The sequence below is a fragment of the Camelus dromedarius genome, chromosome 2 (assembly GCF_036321535.1).
Source record: "Camelus dromedarius isolate mCamDro1 chromosome 2, mCamDro1.pat, whole genome shotgun sequence".
Lineage (NCBI taxonomy): Eukaryota > Metazoa > Chordata > Mammalia > Artiodactyla > Camelidae > Camelus > Camelus dromedarius.
The window spans coordinates 60,775,174-60,788,095 of record NC_087437.1 but is presented as its reverse complement, the minus strand read 5'-3'; the positions used below and the strand labels follow the sequence as shown (position 1 = coordinate 60,788,095).

Genomic DNA, 12,922 nt, shown 5'->3' with positions numbered 1-12,922 from the left:
GTTCAGTAGAGGAAATATGATATATTATAATAGGTAATATTAGAGGCAATGTCATAATGTAGTTGAGTACTTGCTAAATATGTAATACATATAATAATGTAGAAAGTTCACATTGTAGATGTCACATTCCCTGAAGATGTCAGAAAGAAGAAAATGTGAATTTTCAATCACTGCCAGTTTACATTTAATTCTGTTCAGTATTTTGGCCTCTGTTTAGTTTAATTGTAAAGCTAAATAAATTTCATGTGTTGTCTGCAAAGTGAAAATCAAGGATATTCTTAGTGTGCAGTGTATTGTTAGATTAGGTCTCTGTGGTGTCTTATTGTATTATTCTACTTCTGCTGGTGATTTTATATAATTAACAAAATTCCCAAATCAAACATAGAAAGCAAGATATATTCAGAGAAGTCTGGCTTTTATTTTGGTCTCTTCCATTTTTTTCTTTCCCTCTCCCAAAAGAAGATTTAAAGAATTAATGGTTTATCCTTCCATTAAAAATAATAATAAGCATGTGTGTGTGTATATGTGTTTTTTTTCTCCCCTTAGGTAAATAATAGCATACCATAATGTTTTTTTCCTTCATCTTGCATTTTCATCAGTAGTATATCCTGAGATTACTCCGGGGCAGAATATACATTGATTTCCTCCTTCATTTTTATAGCTTCATAATACTTTAGTGTGTGATGTACCATAGTTAGTTCAATCAGTCCCCTTTTTGTGGCCATTTGAGATGCTTCTGGTCTTTTGCTGTTATAGATAATGCTACAGTAACAGCCTAGTGTATATATTTACTTGTATTTTTGCCAGTGTGTCTTTGGGATAGATTCCTAGAAATGGAATATCCGGGTCTATACTTTTTAAACACTTTCACTGTTTTCTTACAAAGTAAAAGTCATAGATTATTTAACATATCCTCTTTTCAGGGGAAAAATTAGCATAATGCCCTAACTCAATTCCAAAAATCAATTTTGGGAGGAAAATTAATATATAATGGAAAAAATAAGAACTAAAAGAACTCTAATAAAATATGTACTTCAATTTATAAATACTTAATCACAGCAACTTGAAATGTACAAAATGATCGTAGGCCTGTATCTAATATACATGGGCTCAGCCATAGTGCAGTCTCTTGCAGGAGTGCTGCTCTGGTGATTTAACTAACATGAGTGCATTGCTTTCAGTGACACAGTGTTCCAAATGATGAGTGGATTTAGTAAAACTAAGCAAGGCAAAGATAAGCTCTTGATTTCATAGTGGTTGCATACGTGGAAAATTCAGTGTGTATTAAAACTGTAAAAAGTATCTTTTATATGTAAAATAGAACTATGCTCTAGGTTCACATAATTATATGTAAATTTTAAGAAATTATAAGTCAGTAAATAGTAAAACAACTCGAACGTTCAAGTAAAAATTCAGAACTGTAAGTGTCCTTAAGTGCTTTAATCATACCCTGCAAGGGTTTTTGTGTGTGTGTTAAAATATACATAATATAAAATTTATCATTTTTTAAGGTGTACAGTTCATTGGCATTAAGTACATTGGCATTAAGTTGAGCAACCATTACCATCATCAATTTCCAAAATATTTCATCATCCCAAACACAAACCCTGTACCCCTTAAACGGTAACTCCCTATTTCACAATCCCCTGCCCCAGGCCCTGGTTATCTCTATTCTATTTTCTGTCTCTATTGAATTTGACCACTCTAAATACCTCATATAAGTGAAATTCCCCTTTTGTCTGTCTTATTTCACTTAATGTTTTCATAGTTCATCCTTGTTAGAGCATGTACCAAATTTAATTTCTTAAAGCTATATAATACTCTATGGTATATATACACCACATTTTATTTATCATAATCCTGCAAGTTTTGATACATAGTTTTTTCATTCTCACTTAATTCTAAGTATCTTCTAATTTCCATTATGATATCTTTGTTTAACCATAGGTTTTTTAGAGGTGTTTTAAAATTTCCAAACTCATGGAGTTTTTTCCTAGTTACCTTTTTGTTGTTGATTTCCAACTTAATTGGTTATGGTTGAGTATATAGTGATTCCAGTCTTTTGGAAATTTTTTTTCTCTCAAAACGTCTTTATTTTGACCTTATTCTTAAAAGATAGTTTTGTTAAATCTGTGCTTTATGTTGGCAGCTTTTTCTTCCAGTACATTGAGGATATTCCAATGTCTTCTTGCTTTCATTGATGGTATCAGAAGGTAAGCTCAGAGTCCAACTGGCACTTCTGTGAAGTTTATCCCTTTTTTCTCCTTTGGCTGATATTAAGAACTCTTTGATCTTACTTTCACTATGATGTGCCTTCACTTTGATGTGCATAGATTACATTTTATCCTGCTTTTGATTTCTTTAACTTACAGATTTGTGTCCTTCATTGGTTCTAGAAATTTTCTCAGCCCTAATTTATCTAGTGAATGAGTCCTTCATTCTATCATCATCTTCTGGAACTCCGCATAGTTGTATCTTAGATCATCTGGCCTACTCATCTTACTATTGTTTTATATTTTCTCTTTGTCATTCTGTGCTGCATTCTAGGTACTTCCTTCACATATATCTTCCAGTTCACTAATTCTCTCTTCTGCTGAGTCCATGCTGCTCTTTACTTCAAATATTGAGTTTTGATTTTCAGGTATTGTATTTTTTTCTTACTGAAAGTTCTGTATGGCTGTTTTTCATATTTTTTTCTGCTTTTATATTTGAGATTCTTACACATGTTCTATATCAGATTATTTCACATCTGTTTCACCAGCCTGTTTTGATTAGTTCTCAATTATGGTGCATTGTTTGTTTTCTTTCTTTTCTTTTCTTTTCTTTTTTTTTTTTTTTGTAGCAGCTTTATTCATAATTGTCAAAACTTAGAAGCAACCAAGATGTCCTTCATTTTTTTTTAACTTTTTTTTATTGAGTTATAATCATTTTACAATGTTGTGCATTGTTTGTTTTCTGAACTTTCCCTATGAGCTGTTCTTTTTCCTTAGAATTTGATCTTTGGTTATTTTTTGAGACCTGTGTTGAATTTCTTTTGTCCCAGGGAGGCTTTGTATTTATATTTGATTCTGTCATTCACTAGGGAATGCTACCAACGTGGCCACATTCGATAAACCTGTTTAGGTATTGGGGGGACCTGATAGATGGGATGAATTCAGACCACAAACATGCTTTCTGTTGTTAGTATTTCTCAGAGATTCCCTGCTGCCCTGCACCCATTGTTACTAGTGGGCTCAAAATACTTAAGGGAAAGGTTTTATTTTTCCCCTTCTGCACAGAGGTATTTATTTCTGATTTACTCTTATACAGATTATAGCTTTTAGATCCTAGCCTTATATGGGAGGGACTTCAATTTAGGCAGACCCTGGGTTTTATCACCTGTCCCCTGTGACAGCCATCAAAGTACAAGTTTAAGGTCTACAGGGTTTAGTCAAAAATCCCTCGAGAATAACTGGATTACTAAATTGCTTACTCTCTTGTTCCTGGTTTCACTTTGCTTTGCACTTTATGGAAACATCCCTTTTATCTTAACTAGCTTATCCATGCATATTTAAAGATTTGATATGCTTTCCAATCCTTTATTTATTTGTGTTCAAAGCAAAATTTTTTATTTTCCTTTATTCTTTACCAGTGCCTCAATTGTTTTCTACATCTCTTTTCTTCCTCATTTGCCTCTTTTCCTTTCTGGCTTTGCTATAGTAGGCCTGATATTATAGCCATTGCTTCCAAATGAACACACTCCTTTCTTTCTGATTTGTGAACTTTCCTTTCATAGTGTGTGTTTTCCATCTAAGGTGATCTGGGATATTTTCATTGATGCTTTTGCTCTCAGGGGCATTTGAAGCTTTTTTAGAGGGGGATGGGATAAAAAAAGCCAGTGATGTTGGGGCTCTTAGACCTTATTGAGAGATTGTTAGATGTCTTATCAAATAGTGATGTATTATTATATTCATAAGGTACTAAAAAATTAAGGTATGTTATGTATAAAACGTAAGTAAAAATACAAAGCAAAATTGTGCTTTTAAAATCATGTTTTTCAGTAGTATATGGTTTTTACTTGCAGTAACTTAAATGGTCTGAGTAAATTATAATAAATTTAGTAATTTCTCCTAGTTGGACTGACTGGTTCCAGACACCACTTCTTTTTTATTTCTGTTGTGTATTTAGCCTTCCCCTCATCTCCTTCAGTGGACAATTGATGAATTGTTTGTCTTTGAGTTGTGTCACAATTAAACAATGGTCCTGTTAGAAAAGTACAGTGTGTTTTGGGCATGCTTTTTATTTGGCCTACTTGTTTTTCACTGAAAAGTAGCAAAAAGTGTTTAAACAGATTTGGAGAGAGGCATTACTTACCATTTTGCCCTTTCTTATGAAACATTTTTGAGTAATGGTGGAGCAAAATATTGGTAAATCAGTATTTTATAATGAATTGTTCTTATATTCTTTGTTTCTCCTAAAATATAAGATGTAAAGAACCTTATCACATATTCATTTGGCATGTTTTAGGCATTTGACACCATCAGTAGAAGCAGTAAACAAAAAACTACACTGCTTCATGGAAAAGGACTGAAGACTAAGGCCATGAGTCAGCTGTTGGGGGGAAAGTATAAAACTTTCCAAAGATATTTTTCATATAGGGTAGTTTATATGTTGTCTTGTGAAATCCTGTTTGATTCAGGAAGAACAATATTTCATCCAGGGACAGAGTGTAGTGCCATAAATCAGTGAACTTTATTGTTAGATAAACACAATGATCTGTGTTGAGGTAGTAAAATAATGTAGTAGCAGTAGTAGTAGTATAATTCCTGCTTTTGAATTGTTTGAAGTCTTGGGCAGGAGAAACACCTAAAATAATAATTACTCATCCACAGTTATAATTCATTGCCAAAGAATGGTCTGATATATTAATATAATTAAGAAAAAAACATGAGATGAAGAGTTGTTAGTAAACTTGAATTCTGGTCCTAGTTCTGTTAGTAATTAGATTTGTGTGACTTTAGGCAAAACTGCTTACTCTTTGGTAAGTCAGATTCTTCACAAATCAAGTAAGGAAGGTGGACCAGATGAATTCTAGTCCAATTTTAATACTCTCTGGATTTATTTTCCTATATAACTCACGTTCAGAGGGTATGAAGGATCATTTTGAACAGGGACAGACGGGCATGACCTTACATAGGAAATAAGTTTTACTAAGCATTGAAAGATTTGGTTGGGCAGAGAAAAGGATAAAGAAAATTTGAGAATGGAGACATGTATACCCAAAGATGGTTTAGGCCAGGAAAGTCTTTGGTATATTTGTGGAACATGAAGCACAGGATTTATGTGGTGTGTTCATGTGAGATCAGTTTGATTTAGTAGTAAATGGCCCTAAATGGCAGAGTTTAGTGGCTGCTGAGGAAAGTATAGCCAGGGAGATTGTTATCATGTATTATTTTTAGTCAATCAATTCTAATTTCTTTCTCTAAACAAAAATTGAATGTATAGAAACTCTTTGAGAAGCTAATGGGCTTCTTCTAACCTCTTTTTCTGAACAGCAGCTGAAAACATTTCATTAGAGAAATCCTGAAAGGAAGTGAGCAAGTCCCCGGCTAAGCTGGTGGCAGAGTCATCAATGTTGTATCAAGGGTCATGCTTATATTCACTGCGAGCAATTGCTTATGAGTCATATTACTTAGAATTATTGCCATCATATTTGTCATCTTGAGTAATTTCATTAGGGACATCTGTGACTCATAAAATTTGAGTTTTTTTAGACGTGTGTTGCCTAACAGTACTTCATGTTAACTGGGATTTCCTTGAGACAAAGCTAATTTAACTTTATAATGTAGAAAAAGAAGAAAGTTCTGAAACAGTGTATTCGCTCCTCTTTAGTTTTATTGGGCTGAATTTGTGCAGAAAATTTAAAAAGTTGCTACATGGTATATTAAAATAGAGCTGAAAAGAAATTTTTTTTGAATAACCTAAGTATAAGGAAAGGCTATGTTCTGAAGATTGCCTTGTTAATGTTGTTTGCTTTAGAATTTGGTGGTGGTATTTTCATATAAATAAATGACAGTCTCTCTGGCTAACGCATTAAAGTTACTGATCTTTCTGGGCTTTGTTACAAAAAACAGTATAGTAAATCTCATTGCATATGTATAGATTTTGAACTATATTCAAGATTTGATTAGGTTTCTGTGCCCTAGCTTAGAAATCTAGCCAATGATTACCTTTTCCTATGTTAAAATGTGTTCTGTAGAGTATAGGAGGAAATACAGGTCTTCTGCCTCCTCAGTAACACATCAGAAAGAATTGGGGATATGAGAGTGAAGTACAGAGCTGGGGTACACACTAAAGCAGCAGTTCTCAAAGAGTGTTCGGTGGTACCCTTAGAGTCCATGAGTCAAAACCTATTTTCATAATAATGCTAAGACATTCTTTGCCTTTTACACTGTGTTGACATTTGCATTGAAGATGCAAAAGCAATGGTGAATAATACTAACTACTATATATAAAATAGATAAACAACAAGTTCATACTATGTAGCACAGGTAACTATATTCAGTATCTTATAGTAACTTATGGTGAAAAAGAATATGAAAACGAATATATGTATGTTCATGGGTGACTGAAGCATTATGCTGTGCACCAGAAATTGACACAACATTGTAAACTGACTATACTTGAATAAAAATAATATATATACAAAAACAAAAAAGCAATGGTGGGTAAAATTGCCTGTACTTTAACACAATTCAAGGCAGTAGCTATGTTTTTTTTAAAACCCAGTTTCACTTAAGAATGTATTTGATGAAAAAATAAAATTATTAATCTTACTATATCTCTCCTTTTGAGTTTACTTTTAAAGTATTTTATATAGAAAAATGAGAAGTACTCATAAGGTACCGAGGAAGTGTGAAATGGTTGTCTTACAAAAACCATTTATGTGACTGAACTTGAAAAGGCCTTTCTTCCTGGATCCATTTATTTGAAACGACGACTGGCTCACTGAAAAACTCTGATTGTTGAGACTTAGGTATTTGGCAGATGTTTTCTTGAAAATGAATGAATGAAACAATTGGTTGTTAATTGATTAAATTTTCAAATGAAAATTAGAATTTTAGAAAACTTATATCCACTTTCTTGAGTTTGATGATTTCCTAATACTTAGACTTTTCTGATGAGATTAGTGGTGATATTGAATGTGATTTTATTTTTATTCTATAATAAAATATGTCAATGTTGGAATATCTTAATATTTGAACAAGGCAGTAATTTCCAAGTAATGAATTCATGACATTATAAAATTCATGCATAGGTAAAAGATCGATTCAAAGTACAAAAGAAATCAATGGGTTTAATGTAACAGAGTACAAAAGATGTATTGCTCTGGTTTCAGATTCCATAGCTAACCTTATGAAGGTTGAGTTTGGTGTAGTATCAAAGAACAATATCCACAATTATCTGAAAGCTGTTAAAATACTCCTTTCAGCTACATATGTGTATAAGACCAGATTTTCTTCATACACTTTAACCAAAACAGAACACAATAAATTGAATGCAGAAGCAGATATGAGAATCCAACTGTCTTCTACTAAGCCAGACATTTAAAAGATTTGCAGAAATATAAAATAATGCCACTCTTCTCACTATACTCTGTTTTGAAAAATATTATTTTTCATAAAAATGTAATTTATACTAACATGTAATGGGTTTATTATTTTTTAATGAAATAAATATTTAAATAACTTATTTAAATTTCTTATAGTGAATATAGATAGATATAACTCACAAAAACAAAAATTGAGATCCTTGGTAATTTTTAAGCATGTGAAGGAATCTTGAGGCCAAAATGTTTTGCATGTGTTGAGAACAGTTGTTGATAAAGGGCATAACCTAACTTAAACACATATGTGTTGGTCTCTCCCAGTAGATTATGAACTCTTGGAGAAGAATTAAGTCCTTGTATTCTCCAACTTCTAGCATAGAATCTTATGAATAATAATACTGTGATAGTAATAGCAGCAGCATTCAGTTACTAGCTCATTTAATCTTTATTCTATGAGGTAAATGTTATTAATTCCTTTTTTAAATTGAGATATAATTCACATAGCTGAAATTTACCATTTTAAAGCATGCAACTCAGTGGTTTTAATATATTCACAAGATTGTACAACCATTACTGATGTCTAATACCAGAACATTTTTATTCCCCACAAAGCATCAGCAGTCACATGTCATTCATCTCACCCACTAGCAACCTCTAATCTACTCTACTTTCAGTCTCTGTGGATTTGCCTGTTCTGGACATTTCATATAAATGGAGTCATATAATTTGTTGTCTTTTAGTGTCTTGACTGTTTTCACCTGTGTTTTCAAGGTTTATTTCATGTTGTAGCATGTGTCAGTACTTCACTCCTTTTTGTGGTCAAACAATATTCCATTGTATAGATATGACATAATTTGTCTATCTGTTCATCCATTGATATTTTGATTTTCATTTTTTGACTATGAATAATGATGCTGTGAACATTCATATGCAAGTTTTGGTGCAAACATTTTCAATTCTTTTAGGCATATACTGAAAGTGGAATTGCTAGGTCATATGGTAGGTTACTCTGTACTTAACTTTTTGAGGAACTTATTTATTCCTTTTTTTTAATAGACTTTTATTTTGGAATAGTTTTAGATTAATAGAGAAGTTTCAGATACAGTAGATTTCCTGTATAACTGTCACCCCTCTTCAAAATGGAAGAGAATAGAGAGCCCAGAAATAAATCCACAAACTTTTGGTCGATTAATCTTTGACAAAGGAGACAAGAACATACAATGGAATAAAGACAGTCTCTTCAGCAAATGGTGTTGGGAAAACTGGACAGCTGCATATAAATCAATGAAGTTAGAAAACTCCTTCACACTATACACAAAAATAAACTCAAAATGGCTTAAAGACTTAAATATAAGATAAGACACAATAAACCTCCTAGAAGAAAACATAGGCAAAACATAAGACAAGACACTATAAACCTCTTAGAAGAAAATGTAGACAAAACATTCTCTGACAGAAATCTCAGCAATGTTCTCCTAGGGCAGTCTACCCAGGCAATAGAAATAAAAGCAAAAATAAGAAAATGGGACCTAATAAGCTTTTGCACAGCGAAGGAAACCATAAGCAAAACAAAAACACAACCTATGGAATGGGAGAAAATATTTGCAAAAGATGAGACTGAGAAGGGGTGAATCTCCAGAATATATAAACAACTCATACAGCTTAATAAGAAAAAAAAAAAAAACCCATTCCAAAAATGGGCAGAAGACCTAAACAAGCAATTCTCCAATGAAGACATAAAAATGGCCAACAGGCACATGAAGAAATGCTCAATATCGCTAATTATCAGAGAAATGCAAATCGAAACTACAATAAGGTATCATCTCACACCAGTCAGAATGGCCATCATTGAAAAGTCCACAAATGATAAATGCTGGAGAGGGTGTGGAGAAAAGGAAACCCTCTTACACTGCTGGTAGGAATGCAGTTTGGCACAGCCTAGTATGGAGATTCCCCAGAAAAGTAAAAATAGACTTACCATATGATCCAGCAATCCCACTCCTGGGCATATATCGAGAGGGAACCTTAATTCAAAAAGATACATGCACCCCAATGTTCATAGCAGCATTGTACACAATAGCCAAGACATGGAAACAATGTAACTGTCCACTGACAGATGAATGGATAAAGAAGCTGTGGTATATTTATACAGTGGAATACTACTCAGCCATAAAAAATAATAATGTCATTTGCAGCAACATGGATGGACCTGGAGACTGTCATTCTAAGTGAAGTAAGCCATAAAGGGAAAAAAAAAATACCATATAATATCACTTATATGTGGAATCTAAAAAAAGAAAAAGATAAACAAGCTTATTTGCAAAACAGAAGTCACTTATATGTGGGATCTAAAAAAAAAAAAGACAAACTAATTTATTTGCAAAACAGAAACAGACTCTCAGAAAACAAACTTGTGGTTACCAGAGGGGAAAGGGATGGGAGGGGATAAATTGGGAGTTAACAGATTTGCAGATACTAACTTATACATATATAATAGATAAACAAGAAGTTCATGCTGTATAGTGCAGGAAACTATATATTCAATATCTTGTAGTAACTTACGGTGAAAAAGAATATGAACAGGAATGTATGTATGTTCATATATACTGAAGCATTGTGGTGTACACCAGAAATTGACACAACATTGTAAACTGACTATACTTCAATAAAAATATGCATATTAAAAAAAAAAAACCTGGACGTTCACCAAGGCAGCCCTCAAGTGTTCAGTGGCAGTTGCGCAGCTGGAGCCTGCTGGAAGTGGAAGTACAGAGGATCTGAGCATCTTACATTAAACTGCATGGCTGCATTCAAGATTGTAACAGGGCTGTGGAACTTCATCTGTTCTCAGTCAAGCCTCTTCTTCAATGAGCAATGGCCTATGAAACTTCAGAGCAGCATGAGAAAGCTTATGTGGATTATAAAACCGTGTTGCACACAGACTGCAGAATCCAGATAGCAAATGACAGTATTAACAGAATAACAAGAATTTTAATGGCTCTGGGTGGACCAAGCTAGCAGGAGAAACTGCTGCGCAGTTGCGAGCCTGGCAGCCTGCAGCAGAGTCGCCCCTAGAACAAGTGGGAAACTGCTGCAGCCATCACCAGCCAGGCATCACAGATGAAAATCATGTTTAAAACCCTTAAAGAAGAAGGAAATCAATGTGTAAAGGACAAAAACTATAAAGATGCCCTTCATAAATACAGTGAATGCTTAAAGATTAACAAGGAATGTGCTATTTATACCAACAGAGCTCTGTGTTACTTGAAGCTGTGTCGATTCGAAGAGGCAAAGCAGGACTGTTAATCAGGCGCTTCGGACAGATAACAAGAATGTGAAAGTGTGCTGTAGATGAGCCCTTGCTTGTAAAGGATTCAAGAATTATCAAAAAAGTTTAAACGATCTCAGTAAAGTTCTCCTGCTAGACCCAAGTTTGTTGAGGCAAAGATGGAACTGGACAAGGTAACTAGAATCCTTAATATTCAGGATAATGCAGCATCATTCAACAAAGAAAAGAAGAGAAGGAAAATTGAAATTCAAGAAGTGAATGAAGGCCATAAGGAAGAGCCTGAAAGGACCTCGGAGGAGATCTCTACTGACTGCCTTGCTTCTGAGAAGGGGAACACGAGCAGAGGGGCTGAGAATTCCCATGAACAACTGCTGATCATCAAGCCTAACAACGCCTACGCATTTGGTCAGGTTATAAATGCCATCAGTATTCGGAAAGATAAGCCTGTGCACAGCTTTTAGCCATCATGGAACCAAAAGATTTGCCAATGTTGTTGAGTAACAAACATGAAGGGGATACCTTCCTACTCCTCATTTAGTCTCTGAAAAATAGTCTTATTGATAAAGATCTCTCTTTGGTGTATCAGCATCTTTTGTATCTGAATAAAGTAGAAAGGTTTAAGATGATGTTAACACTGATTAGCATGGGTCAAAAGGAACAAATTAAACAGCTCTTTGATGACCTCTCATACACCAAGCAAACATTTTACTTTAGGAGATGTACAGGCCCTCAAAAGGCAGTATGAACTTAAAATTGAGATTATTGTTAGATTTCTTCCATGCATCTATGTGTTCCAGTAATGCTAATGAGACAGTATTATAATAGTGTAATAGTGTTGCATGGATAAAACCTGACTAAGAAAAGAAAAAAAGAAGATAAACATCTGTCTTGATTTATCACTTCATGAAGTAATACACATGATGTGACCAGCTGGTTTGGAAGAATCATCTGACTATATGTCTTCTGCACCACCTTCTTAGATCCCACCCCCATTCCTTTTTTTGACCACCAGTAGTTTTTTCACTTCAGGCAGTCTTTCTCATACACACATAATGAACTTTTTTTACACTCTTCTCCAGCTAGGTGCCCCCCAAAATGTTTATTTTCCCCCTTTACCTTCTCTCATTCTTCCTCTTTTGTAGGTTGAAAAATAAATCGTGGGATATAAAATATACAGTAGTGCTGTGACATACTCCCATCAAGGAAGACAAAAAGCTGTAAGATTTAGAATGGAATTTGATAAAATTCTTTACTCCTCAAGTCTTCTCAAATTATACCTACTTTTCTTCAACTACTATCATTCTAAATAAATTTTTTAAGTTATTTTTAATTTTATCTAAAAACAGTTGCCATTCTTTCCATTGTACATATGCAAAGTTTTATTCACTTACATGTATTAAATAACTTCATAATCAAATCAGGATCTAATTACCAATCAAAACTTTGTTTAGTGAGGTGTTATTTCCTAACATATATACTTCTTTTTTAATTGAAGTATAGTCAGTTACAATGTGTCAGTTTCCTGTATACAGCATAATGTTTCAGTCATGCATATACATACATATATTCCTTTTCATATTTTTCATTATAGGTTACTACAAGATATTAAATATAGTTCCCTGTGCTATACGGAAGAAATTTATTTTTTTATCTATTTTATATATAGTAGTTAATATTTGCAAATCTCAAACTCCCATAGTCTTCGTCTTAGAATTCTCTTTTTTAAGACCATGTTGTCTGTTTACTGGAACATTTACTCCTAGAATCAATTGATTCAGTGGATATACTTTGATATGTTAGTGTTACCATGCTTTCCAAAATGTACCATAGTCCTCTTAATAGGATGTGACTTTTCAAAGATGCCCTCAGCTAGCCATTTACCAACTTTGTTACGGAAGGTTGCCTATATTGGTAACCAATTTCGTCTCTTTAAGTTTTACAAATTTCGCAGATTTAACTTTATCATCTGCAAAATTTGTAACGTTTTCTAATTTGAAGTTGGAGAGGGGATTATTACTGTTTTGTACTTGTCCATACTATGTTTT

General features: G+C 33.5%; 1 protein-coding gene and 1 pseudogene across 4 annotated transcripts in view; both read left to right on the top strand.

Moving 5' to 3' along the window:
- PAK2 (p21 (RAC1) activated kinase 2) overlaps window positions 1–12,922 on the top strand; it is a 74,093-nt gene that overhangs the window by 22,030 nt on the left and 39,141 nt on the right. The window contains exon 2 of one of the 4 annotated variants that reach the window (XM_031453959.2): window positions 12,020–12,094. The exons of 2 other annotated variants lie outside the window; for them this stretch is intronic. The gene's annotated coding sequence lies outside the window, so the exon portion shown is untranslated. Of the gene's footprint in view, window positions 1–2,149; window positions 2,214–12,019; window positions 12,095–12,922 lie in introns of all 4 variants that reach the window. One more of the 4 variants, XM_031453967.2, reaches the window with a different exon arrangement.
- On the top strand, window positions 7,180–11,994 carry LOC105101319 (sperm-associated antigen 1-like; annotated as a pseudogene).